This window comes from Delphinus delphis, chromosome 18 (assembly GCF_949987515.2).
Source record: "Delphinus delphis chromosome 18, mDelDel1.2, whole genome shotgun sequence".
Taxonomy (NCBI): domain Eukaryota; kingdom Metazoa; phylum Chordata; class Mammalia; order Artiodactyla; family Delphinidae; genus Delphinus; species Delphinus delphis.
Window position 1 is genome coordinate 20072357 of NC_082700.1, and position 11142 is coordinate 20083498.

At 37.6% G+C, this 11142-nt stretch overlaps 1 long non-coding RNA gene across 2 annotated transcripts in view; it reads right to left on the reverse strand.

The window, feature by feature from the left end:
- The window catches only part of LOC132413956 (uncharacterized), a 37291-nt gene extending 26192 nt beyond the window's left edge, over window positions 1-11099 (reverse strand). Inside the window, exons 1-2 of one of the 2 annotated variants that reach the window (XR_009516853.1) lie at window positions 10846-11099; window positions 9704-9863 (exon numbers count right to left, since the gene is read on the reverse strand). This is a non-coding gene — a long non-coding RNA (uncharacterized lncRNA). Of the gene's footprint in view, window positions 1-9703; window positions 9864-10687 lie in introns of both variants that reach the window. The other variant, XR_009516852.1, reaches the window with a different exon arrangement.
- Window positions 11100-11142: the final 43 nt, after the last annotated feature.

An 11142-nucleotide genomic window follows, 5' to 3' on the forward strand; every position in this document is an offset into this window, starting at 1 on the left:
TGTTCTAGACCCTGCTAGAGACATGTTTTCTGGAATTATAGGGTTTAGATTACCTTTCTAAAACCAAAACAATCTGAGTTTACAAATACATAGCATCAGAGAGAAGAGGAGATCAACAAGACTTAGCCATGAACATGATGGAGAGGAAGAAATTTTGTTTCTGGTTTGGGTTTAAGACAATAAAGATTATCACTATCCAGAATGAGGAAGAAGGAGCTCCCAAAATTAAGGAAACTTCCATTGGAGTTTAGGAATTTTCCAATTCAAATTATTCATTTTTTTAAAAACAGTGTTTAAATGCATCATTATACATATCTAGAAAACCGTGTCTGGAATATCTCAAACCTCTTCAAAAGCAGATAAGTGAGAAGGAAAACAATGCCTTATATCACTGTAGTGCTTTAGAACTTACGGAGCACTTTCCTATAATTATTGCACTGAGTCCTCTGAACCACAAGGCATTTTTCTATGCATGTGCTCACACTTAGCTAAATCTTAATTTCAAAAAAAGCATTCAGTTTATTTTTACATATGTTTCAAAAAATATATTCAATACCAGAAAAGCCTCTCTGTTCAGAGAAAGGCTTGATATTCTGGGAAAAAGCACCTACAGAGCCACACTCATTCTAATTAGTTGTCCTTCCACATCAATATGAAAAATGTGGAAATCTATACTGAATTTATCAAATAATACTGCACTATGGGACTGCTGTAAAAAAAGGGGGGGGGGGCAGCCTGTACCTCTCTCCCTTCAAGCGTTCTAACAGTATGGTTTGACCACTATTTTCTTCTCAATCAGTAAACTTTTCTCCCTTCTAAACAAATGCACCGCGATCTATAATCATGTACCTGTTAACCTCAACAGTATTTACATCTCAATCTCCTGAGTCAATAACAAATATAGTTGTTCCATTCTTGATTGAATTTTTCTTTCTAATGCTGTATTTATCAGATGGTTCGATGGCACTTTGCAGTGCCCTTGCTAACTGTAGATGCAAACTATTTCTCTTGATTAACCAGCATCTCTGTAAAGCTCATGTTAAAATGGCATACATGTTGCATAAAGGAAGAGAAATGTGTCCTTGGTAAAAGTTGTCAGTCTTACCCGTAACTTTTAAAAAACTTATGCGAGTAACATAAAGCTATACTGTTGTTGTAAAAGATTCAAATATACAGCCGCACACAGCAAAATGGGAAGGTTCCTTTTACAGCTGTTGAGGCTCTCCTACTTCACGCCATTGACAATAGTTTTGTGCAAGTCTCCACGCCCTCCACACCTGTTCCTATGCTCCAGGAGTAGTTCAAAGGGAGAATTCAATTGTTTTTCCTTTTATATTTACATTTAGAGAGAGAGAGAGAGAAAGAGAAGAATACACTTAATATCTTCTCCATCAGGAAATACCGTTGGCTAGGGCTTCCCTGGTGGCGCAGTGGTTGAGAGTCCACCTGCCGATGCAGGGGACGCGGGTTCGTGCCCCGGTCCGGGAGGATCCCACATGCCGCGGAGTGGCTGGGCCCGTGAGCCATGGCCGCTGAGCCTGTGCTCCGCAACGGAAGAGGCCACAACAGTGAGAGCCCCACGTACCACAAAAAAAAAAAAAAAAAAGAGCAAAAAGGAAATACCGTTGGCTCAATCTTCAAAATATATCCATCACCCCACACTGCTACCACCTTTGCCCAAACCATCATCTGCCACCTGGATGACTGCAATAATCTGCTTCCTGGTCTCCTGGCTTCTGTTCTTACCCCACCCTAAACATCTGTTCACACACAACAGTGAGAGGGATCCTTCTGGAAACAGTCTTCTGCTCTCAAGTGTCCAATGGCTCCCCACCTCATGCAGACTAAAAGGCCCAGTCCTTTGGGGCCTAGAAATTCCTGTACAATCTGCCCCAGCCCTGACTCTCTGAGCTCATCTCCTGTAACTCTCCTGGCTCTGTCCAGCGACACTGGCTTCCCTGCTGGTCTGGGTCCGAATCCACTTAGGGTCTGAATCCATTTAGGGTCTCCAGAATAACGTATCTCCGCCAACACCTTGATGTTAGCCCTGGGGGACTCACTGCAGATGTCTGACTGCCAGAACAGGAAAATAATAAATTTGTGTTGTTTAAGCCACTAAATTTATGGTAATTTGTTACATAAGTAATAAGAAACTAATACATAATCTGCCCTTCATTTCATAGTAGTCACAAAAAGCACTCCTTCTACACACAAGTGGTAAAAGTGCTTCCAGCTGCAAGGCTGAGATGAGGAGGAGAGTCTCTACACACAAACCAGCATTCTTCTCAACAGTCCATTGTTAACTTATGCATAAGAAAAGACAAGTTTCTCGGTATATTTATTTACTCTCTTGCTAACCTAACATGCAGAAGAACAATTTATTCAAAAAGGTTCAAGAGTCAAGAGAATAAAAGACCTGGCTGGGCTTCCCTGGTGGCGCAGTGGTTGAGAGTCCGCCTGCCGATGCAGGGGACACGGGTTCGTGCCCCGGTCCGGGAAGATCCCACATGCCGTGGAGTGGCTGGGCCTGTGAACCATGGCCGCTAGGCCTGCACATCCAGAGCCTGTGCTCCACAACGGGAGAGGCCACAACAGTGAGAGGCCCGTGTACAGCAAAAAAAAAAAAAAAAAGAATGCATACTGTGATTCCTAGAAAAGCCACTTGAAAAATATAAAGAGGTAAAACTAAAGGGCCAGTAGAGGAATACTGACCAAATACTGAAAATGGAATACTGAAAAATATTTAACAAACCCAAAAGAAATCTAGAAAGAAGACTTAGAGAAATAATAAAACAGGACAAATAGAAAATAGATAGCTAAAGACCAAAATCTAATCACATCAATACTTACATTAAATATAAATAGACTAAACCTTCCAATTAAAGGACAAAGACACTTCATAATGACAAAGAAGGTGTAATAATAGTATCAGGAAAGTATAATAATAAGAGATCTTACATGCTTAATACCAGAGTTTCAAAATACATGAAGCAAAAACTGACAGAACTATAGGAAAAAATAGATAAATCCACAATCACGGTTATACATTTAAACACTCTTTTCTGAATAATTAATAGGACACTTTTAAGACTAGACAAAAGTTAGTAAAGATATGTAATATCTGAACAACATTATCAACTAACTTGACTGCATGAATATTTATAAACTGTACAATCAACAACCCAATGATACATATTATTTTCAAGAGCAGATGGAATATTCATGAAGATAGACATTATGCTGGGTCACAAAAATGTCTCAGTAAATTTCAAAAGATTGCAGTTTTTCACAGTATGTTCTCTGACTGCAAGGGAATTAAACTAAAAATCAATGACAATAGAGAAGATGAAAGGGAGAATTACAAGTACAGAAAGGGGAGAAGACTAGACCTATGATGTCGGATAGGAATTGGGGATCTCAGTATGAACCCATTAATTTTAATATGTATAGAGAAAAATATAGAAATAAATATAGGAATATATACATACAGGAAAGTGTGTGTGTGTGTGTGTGTGTGTGTGTGTGTGTGTCCATCCTAGTTTGGTCTCCTGAAAGGACCCAGAAGCTATTACATACCGGAAGCAACAAGCACATTTAGCTCCCAGATCTTAGTTTATAGATACAGGCCTCCTTGGAGAAAAGTCTAATTCTAGCTCTGGGACAGGGATAAGCCTATAACATCTTGTTACTCCAGAAAGTAAGGAATTGCTTAAAGACTGATGGGAACATATCAAAAAGACATGGGAGCTGCTTGCAAAATCTGGCACAATTCAAGCATTAAAATAAATAATCTTAGTTGTGGATTACATAATCCACTGAAAAATAAAAATTAATGAGTACAATATGATAAAAAATAGTGAATGAATGAATAAACAAACAAATAAGGGAGAAGGGAAAGCTTTTCTTTACAGTAGAATGCCACCTAATAAATAGAGAAGAAATAACAGAGTTAGAAAAGCATCAGTGAGTACTAAAACTAGTGACTAAAAGCTTAATAAGAGGAAAGCTACTCTGGTGGATGCTGTGATGTGCCTCTCAGATCCTACTTCAGGTGTGAAGGACTTTTTACCCCAGCTGCTGGAGGTCTGTGGGCAGGCCCGACTCCAGCTGTCAATTAGCCCTTTTTGGAAACTGCTCCAACCAAAGAGACCCATCTCACCCAAGGTCATACCTTTTATTCTGGGCACCTGACAATCAATAACTACTCAATGCAAGTGTATAAAAGCCCAGCCCTCTCATCAACTCAGGACAGCACTTAACAGTCATCCCATCTTCAGAATATCCTGTAGGATCCACTGAGGCCCATTTGAGACTGCACTGCAGTTTGACTTCTCTCTGCCCAGTCCTGTATCCTTCCCTTCCTTTCCACAAGTATTATCCCAAGAGCATTCTCTGTTAAACTTTTGCAGGCTAGTGTCCATCTCAGAATCTGCTCCCTGGGGAACTCAATCTTTGACATTTACATAGTCACAAGGCATACATTATTTCTTAATTACAAAGGTAAAATTATTAACTTTACAATCGAGAAACTTGGAGAACACCAACTTAACGACATGATCAACATTAATCACCGATATTGGAATAAACAAACACTATGTGCCTCTGTGCCTTCTGGTACGATGCTCTGAGGATACAACATTATTTCAGAGTTCTGCTGAAAATAAGAAGAAAAAAAGCCTGAGTATAATCATGAGATATCATCAAAAAATCAAAATTACAGGATATTCTAAGACTAAAGTAACTGGTCTGTATTCTTCAAAAGTATCAGGATCAGAAAAGACAAACCTAAGGAACAGCTCTAGATTAAAGGATACTACAGAGATGTGGCAGCTAAATGCATGATACTGGATTGAGAGGGGTAGATACACACTCACACACACACACTCACATACATACATGCATACACACTTTGAATAATCAAAGGGAAAACTGACAAAATTTAGATGTGAACTGTGGATCAGATAATAGAGTTATTATCAGTGTTAATTTCTTGATTTCAATAATGGTACTAGGTTATTTCAGAATTTAAGTACTAAGTGTCCTTGATAAAGCAAAAGGAGTAAATGATACACAGGGGTTTCTTATATTAATTTTGCAATTTTTCTGTAACTTTTAAATTATATCATAACAAAATATTACCCAAAAATGAATATCCCAAGTTGCTAAAATTCTTGTAAAATCTCTTCTGCCACTTTTGCAATGCACCTCCTTGAGACTGGTTTCCCCGGCATGGTGCCATTAAAACAAAACGTAGAAATAGTTTAGACATCCACTATCCCCTGTGGGTAACACGGTTATCAATTCCTAGATTAATAAGGTAACACACAAGAAGCAAACTCACTTGCCACATTGAAACTTTTAGTATTGATATGCATTATGTTCATTCAAAGTATGCATATAAGCATTTTATATATGGAAATCACTATTTGATTCAACTTTTTTTTTTTTTTTTTTTTTTGCGGTACGCGGGCCTCTCACTGTTGTGGCCTCTCCCGTTGCGGAGCACAGGCTCCGGACATGCAGGCTCAGCGGCCATGGCTCACGGGCCCAGCCGCTCCGCGGCATGTGGGATCTTCCCGTACCGGAGCACGAACCCGTGTCCCCTGCATTGGCAGGCGGACTCTCAACCACTGTGCCACCAGGGAAGCCCTCAACTTTTAATTTACTTATGATTGTGGAATAAAAAAAAGTTATTAGCGATTCTCTCTATTATCCACCTATAGCAACATTCAAAAAAGAACATTTTTCATGATTATTTTCTTTTGGGCTCTTTGTTGTTCTAATTATATTTACTGAAATGTAATTTACATCGTTGAATATAATAATTAAAAATTGGACCATGTATTTTGGCCTTTGTGGGTTTTTTGGTCTCATTTTACTAGAAAGTCATTTTTATTATATTGGTCAATGACACTGGAAGTTATATATGCATAGTTAACCACAGACAGTTTCAGAGGTACTGGTTGGTTAAAGGGCTGATTAATGCATAAACAAGCCAGCCTCTCAGGAGTATTTGCTTTCTGAAAGGACCTGATCTCATTCACTAAAAGGACAAAGCATCCAATGAATTGGTAAGGATTTTTATTTGTTTATTTGCTTGATTTGAACAAGTATCCCCACTATAACTGAATTATGCTGTCAGTAGTGTCCATTTTAAAGAGTGGTGCTAAAAGAGCTCAAATGTGTGGGTTTCATGCTTTTTTAAAAATTAATTAATTAATTTTATTTATTTATTTTTGGCTGTATTGGGTCTTCATTGCTGCACACGGGCTTTCTCTAGTTGCAGCAACTGGGAGCTACTCTTTCTTGCGGTGCACAGGTTTCTCATTGCGGTGGCTTCTCTTTGTTGCGGAGCACAGGCTTAGGCGCATGGGCTTCAGTAGTTGTGTCACATGGGCTCAGTAGTTGTGGCACACGGGCTTAGTTGCTCCACGGCACGTGGGATCTTCCTGGACCAGGGTTCAAACCCGTGTCCCATTGCATTGGCAGGCGGGTTCTTAACCACTGTGCCACCAGGGAAGTCCCAGGTTTCATCTTTGAAAGGATCAGCTACCCTTGCTCACAGAGATATCGTTCAAGACCACAAAATGTACGCACACCTCTACAGCCATATGCAGTTATTATCAGGGGACTGTATACTTAGCTCAGTATTTGGGGGCCTGAGGAATGGGAAGTGGGGTACTGTTCAGAGGTTAAAATCATAGACTATTTAAATCTACATGGAAATTTATTTTTAATTTTGTTTAACTAGAAAAAGTCTTTTCTTGCGAGTTCTCATTAAAAGCCTTAAAACTCTTAAATCTAGTGGTACTGTGCTAGGCCTTTTCCCTAGCAAGCTAAACCCAGTGGAACTGGGAATTGTCTAAGGACACTCTGGGTATTATCCTATTTCATGGGGATGTGCATCTGTGATTGATGTTCTCTTGACTACACTGTTTTACAACCCTATAGAGGTAGAAGTTAAATTATAAAAAACTTATAGCAATGCAAAGAATTCCAGTTAATAGCAATGCAAATGATTTCTGTCCATAGTAATTAATATGAATTGATTTTATCTAGCAGAAAACATAAATCTCTGTAACTCAAGCTCCCATTTGAACAGTTTTCACATCTTACTGGTCCCTCATTTAATGAGTTGAATAAAATCTTTGATTCATGTGCAGTTTTTATTTGTATAGGAATCATGCACATAACCTTCTTAAAATTACATGGGAAGTACTATAAGGTAACAAGCGTTTCCTCTAAGGAAACCAAGGACAGCAGCATGGTTGAAAGAAGAGGGAGGGGTGACACCTTTAACAGTAACAAAAACAAATTTCCATGCAGAGAAGTTAGGCTTATTGAAAAGGCTGAAACAGCCTAAGCATGTGTTGATCAAAGCCCCCAGATGAGGATGTAAGTCCAGAAAAATAAAAAGTGAGAAATATTTGTGAAATTCTGTGGAAAAAAATGCATCATGACTTGGCAATTGATGGGGGAGGTATTGATAGAATCAAAAGCAGTCAAATGTAAAATTGCTTGGAGTTTCTTGTTTGAGAAATGGGTGATACTATGGTATTGAAAACTAAGATAGAGACCTCAAATGATTAAGGGAACGTAAAGAGTTAAGGACTTTATTAACAGAAAAAGATTATGATTGGGTCTAATTCAATGGGAAAATGACCAACCCTAAACTAGATCAATATTTCCCAGACTGTGTTCCAGATGACACAAATCTGTCAGAATGCTCTGCGACAAAAATGGTCCCATATCTCTCAATGGGAGATTCATAATGCACACTAGCACCGTAACTTTTCAGGGACGCCTCCCTTGTCTAGCCTACCATTCTCATATTTAATCATAGAAACATGAATCTAAATAAAATCCTATGGAATTAGAGTTTCTTAATGTCACTTTGAGAAATGTGGGACCAGATTTATAAAGAAAGTCTGTTTATTAACCAAATTTTATCAAGTGATGATAAAATTTAAAGTGAGATATAAATTCTTATGTCAGCTCTGACTTCACCTAAGTGTATTCCTGAAACATCTTAGCCTATAATTTTATATAACTGGTTTGTGAAAATACCAGAAATCTGTCAGATTTGCAGGAATAGTCTTTTCTATACCAGGCAATCCAAATGTAATAATAAAATTATCACTGTTTTCCTTACCACTTATAATAAGTTCAAAATGGTCCTGGCATTTTTCTAGTTCTTTCATTTTGAATCAGGTTTCAATCTATAAAAATCTCTCCTATTCACACGTCTTATTCTCCTATTATTCTTATTCTCCACTCAGCTATTTTACTCACAGTTTTAAAAACTCCTCTCTTCTTCCCTTGTTGATCCCAATAAAAACATTTTTAGAACTGGCTCAATCCCCGTTTCCTACTCACAACATAATGTTCCTAGAGTGTTTATATAACATTGTTGACTTCCATATTCTATGGTTTAATTTAGTTGGAGGTAGACTGGAAAAAATTAGAATTTAAAAGAATCAGGAGATACTGGCTATGTCTTCTCAAATTCAACTGAGCTAGTCTGGGCTGAAAGCAATGGTCATTTACAAACACTTATCAGGTTTCATTCTGTGGGATTGATTTTGCCTTTCTTGTAGATCTTGGTCTGCTCCAAGCTAATACATACTAATAGAAAGATAAAATTCCAAACACAGTAATGTTTCAAAAATATATATTTCAGGATGTCAACCTAGGGTTGCTAGATCTATCACTGTTATAAATGCAAAATGTTAAAATGTGCAAAACTTTCTTCTACAGATAGTTTTGTGTTATAAAAGAATCCATTAGATGTTTTATTAAATACAGTTTATGAAAACAAAATTAGATTAAACCTAAAATAAAGCCTTTTATTAATCCCAAATTCCTATATTCTTTTGCCAGGCACAGAAAGGTGAATAGCAAAATAACTCACACTGTAACTTTTTAAAATTATTTTTTCATTGGCGTATAGTCACTTTACAATGTTGTGTTAGTTTCTACTGTACAGCAAAATGAATCAGCCATAAATATACATATATCCCTTCCCTTCTGGACTTCCTTCCCAGTCAGGTCACCACAGTGCATTAAGTAGAGTTCCCTATGCTCAACAGTATGTTCTCATTCCTGTGCTCCACAACGGGAGAGGCCACGGCAGTGAGAGGCCCGCGTACCGCAAAAAAAAAAAAAAAAAAGAAGGCCAAGAAACCTGGTCCGTAACAAAATAACCTATCAGAAAAATTAAATGAAGTTCTCTCTTAAATAGTAGGATTATTGGTGATTTAATTTTTATTAATTTCTATATTTTAAGTGTTCTTTTCAAATTTATATTTGTATTAATATAATCAATACTGTATTTAATAATATAATTAAAATTTATTAGACCTTGGGATGAATCTAACTGAAATCATGAAAGTGGGAATACGTAATTTTTACTTTGTGAAGCTTTGAAATTAGTGAAAGACAAGTAAGGTGAAAGTGGTATCAATTTGGGGACGTTGAGATATTAAGAAAGAGAGGAGAACAGCCTTTTGGCTCTCATGGTTTTCTAAGCCAGATGTTTGAGAGATTCATTTTTCAGATGCAGGACTTAAAAGTTGGAGGGCCTGAAGCAGGGGATAACCCTTCATTCCTGGGGAGAAGCTCAGGGTCTGTGAGGTCCCTTGGGATTGCGGCTGCCACGCCAGGGGTTGGGTTTATGGCGAGACTCTGTCTCAGCCTTTCCTACCTGCTTTGATGTGTTTGCTGATGCGAAGGAGTTACTCAGCTAATTTTCACGTCTTCTTCGCAGTGAACTGTACCATAAGTAGCTGTAGACTTGGTGTGTCTCTGGGAGGAGGTGAGTTCAAGCTCTTCTTATGTCATCATGTTGAACTGCTTTTCAGAGCCTACATATAAATGAAATCATTCATTATTTGTCTTTGATTTATTTCATTTAGCATAATGCCCTCAGGTTCATTCATCTTGTAACAAATGGCAAGATTTTCTTCTTTCTTAAGGATAAGAAAGTAATATCCCTAAGTAATATCCCATTGGGCACATATACATAAAATCTCACATTTTTCATCCATTCACCCATCGATGGACACTTAGGATGTTCTCATGTCTTGTCTATTGTAAATAATGTTGCAATGAATATGGGGGGGGTGCATACTTATATCTTTTCAAATTATATATTACAAAATTATATATATAATATTAAAGAAGAAACAGAAATTTATTGGAGCTATATATTATAATTGTATTTATGTTGAGTAAAATAAATTTTAAATTTTACTTCCGGTTATCATCACACTGTATCAACACAAGAACCTTTCAGCAAAAGACTTGATCTCACAGTTCTTAGGCTAGTCTGCACCCCAGAGCAATCAATTTATTAAATAAATCCCCTTTAAGCTTCTCCAAATATTTCCTATCAGTTCTAAATAACTTGCAAACTTGAGTATTCTATTTTAGTTGTGAAACTCAGTTTGAAGAAAATTCCATTTTCAGTGACTTGTATTAAAAAATAGTACACCGCAAGGAAGAGTAGCCCCGGATCGCCGCAACTAGAGAAAGCCCGCAGGCAGCAACCAAGACCCAACGCAGCCAAAAATAAATAAAATAAAATTTTTTAAATAATTAATTTAAGAAAATAGTAGAAAGTAAAATGAATTTTTCATTTCAATGCTTCCTCAGAATAAAAATACTATTTTGATTAAATAAATGCTACCTTCAGCCCGAATTCCAGTCGATCCACAGCTCCACAGATTAGTTCAGTCCATAGGTCACTATGGCCAAATAGGCCTGGGCCACGGGGACAAATGCTGACAGGTAGTCTCCTGCGTGGCATCTATATTTATAACATAGGTTCCAATAGAGGTCACTTACCCTACCACTCCTTTCAGAAGATCGGCCACATCATTTGCAGGGCCCAGTGCAAAACGGAAATATGTGGGCCCTTTCAGAATTTATTAATAATGCGGCACAGGAAAGAAACTAGGACCTCAGAGTCCTTCTGAGGTCCTGTTCCACTGGACAGGTTGCATGCCCACAAAACCAGCCTTGTCTTTCAGAAGATGTCATTTACAATATGTCTATCTAGCTGTTGGTTAAAAAAATTTTTTTTGGTAATCATGTTTAATGTTCTCAACAGGCAAAGTACACTAACAATTTCGTTAAATCAAG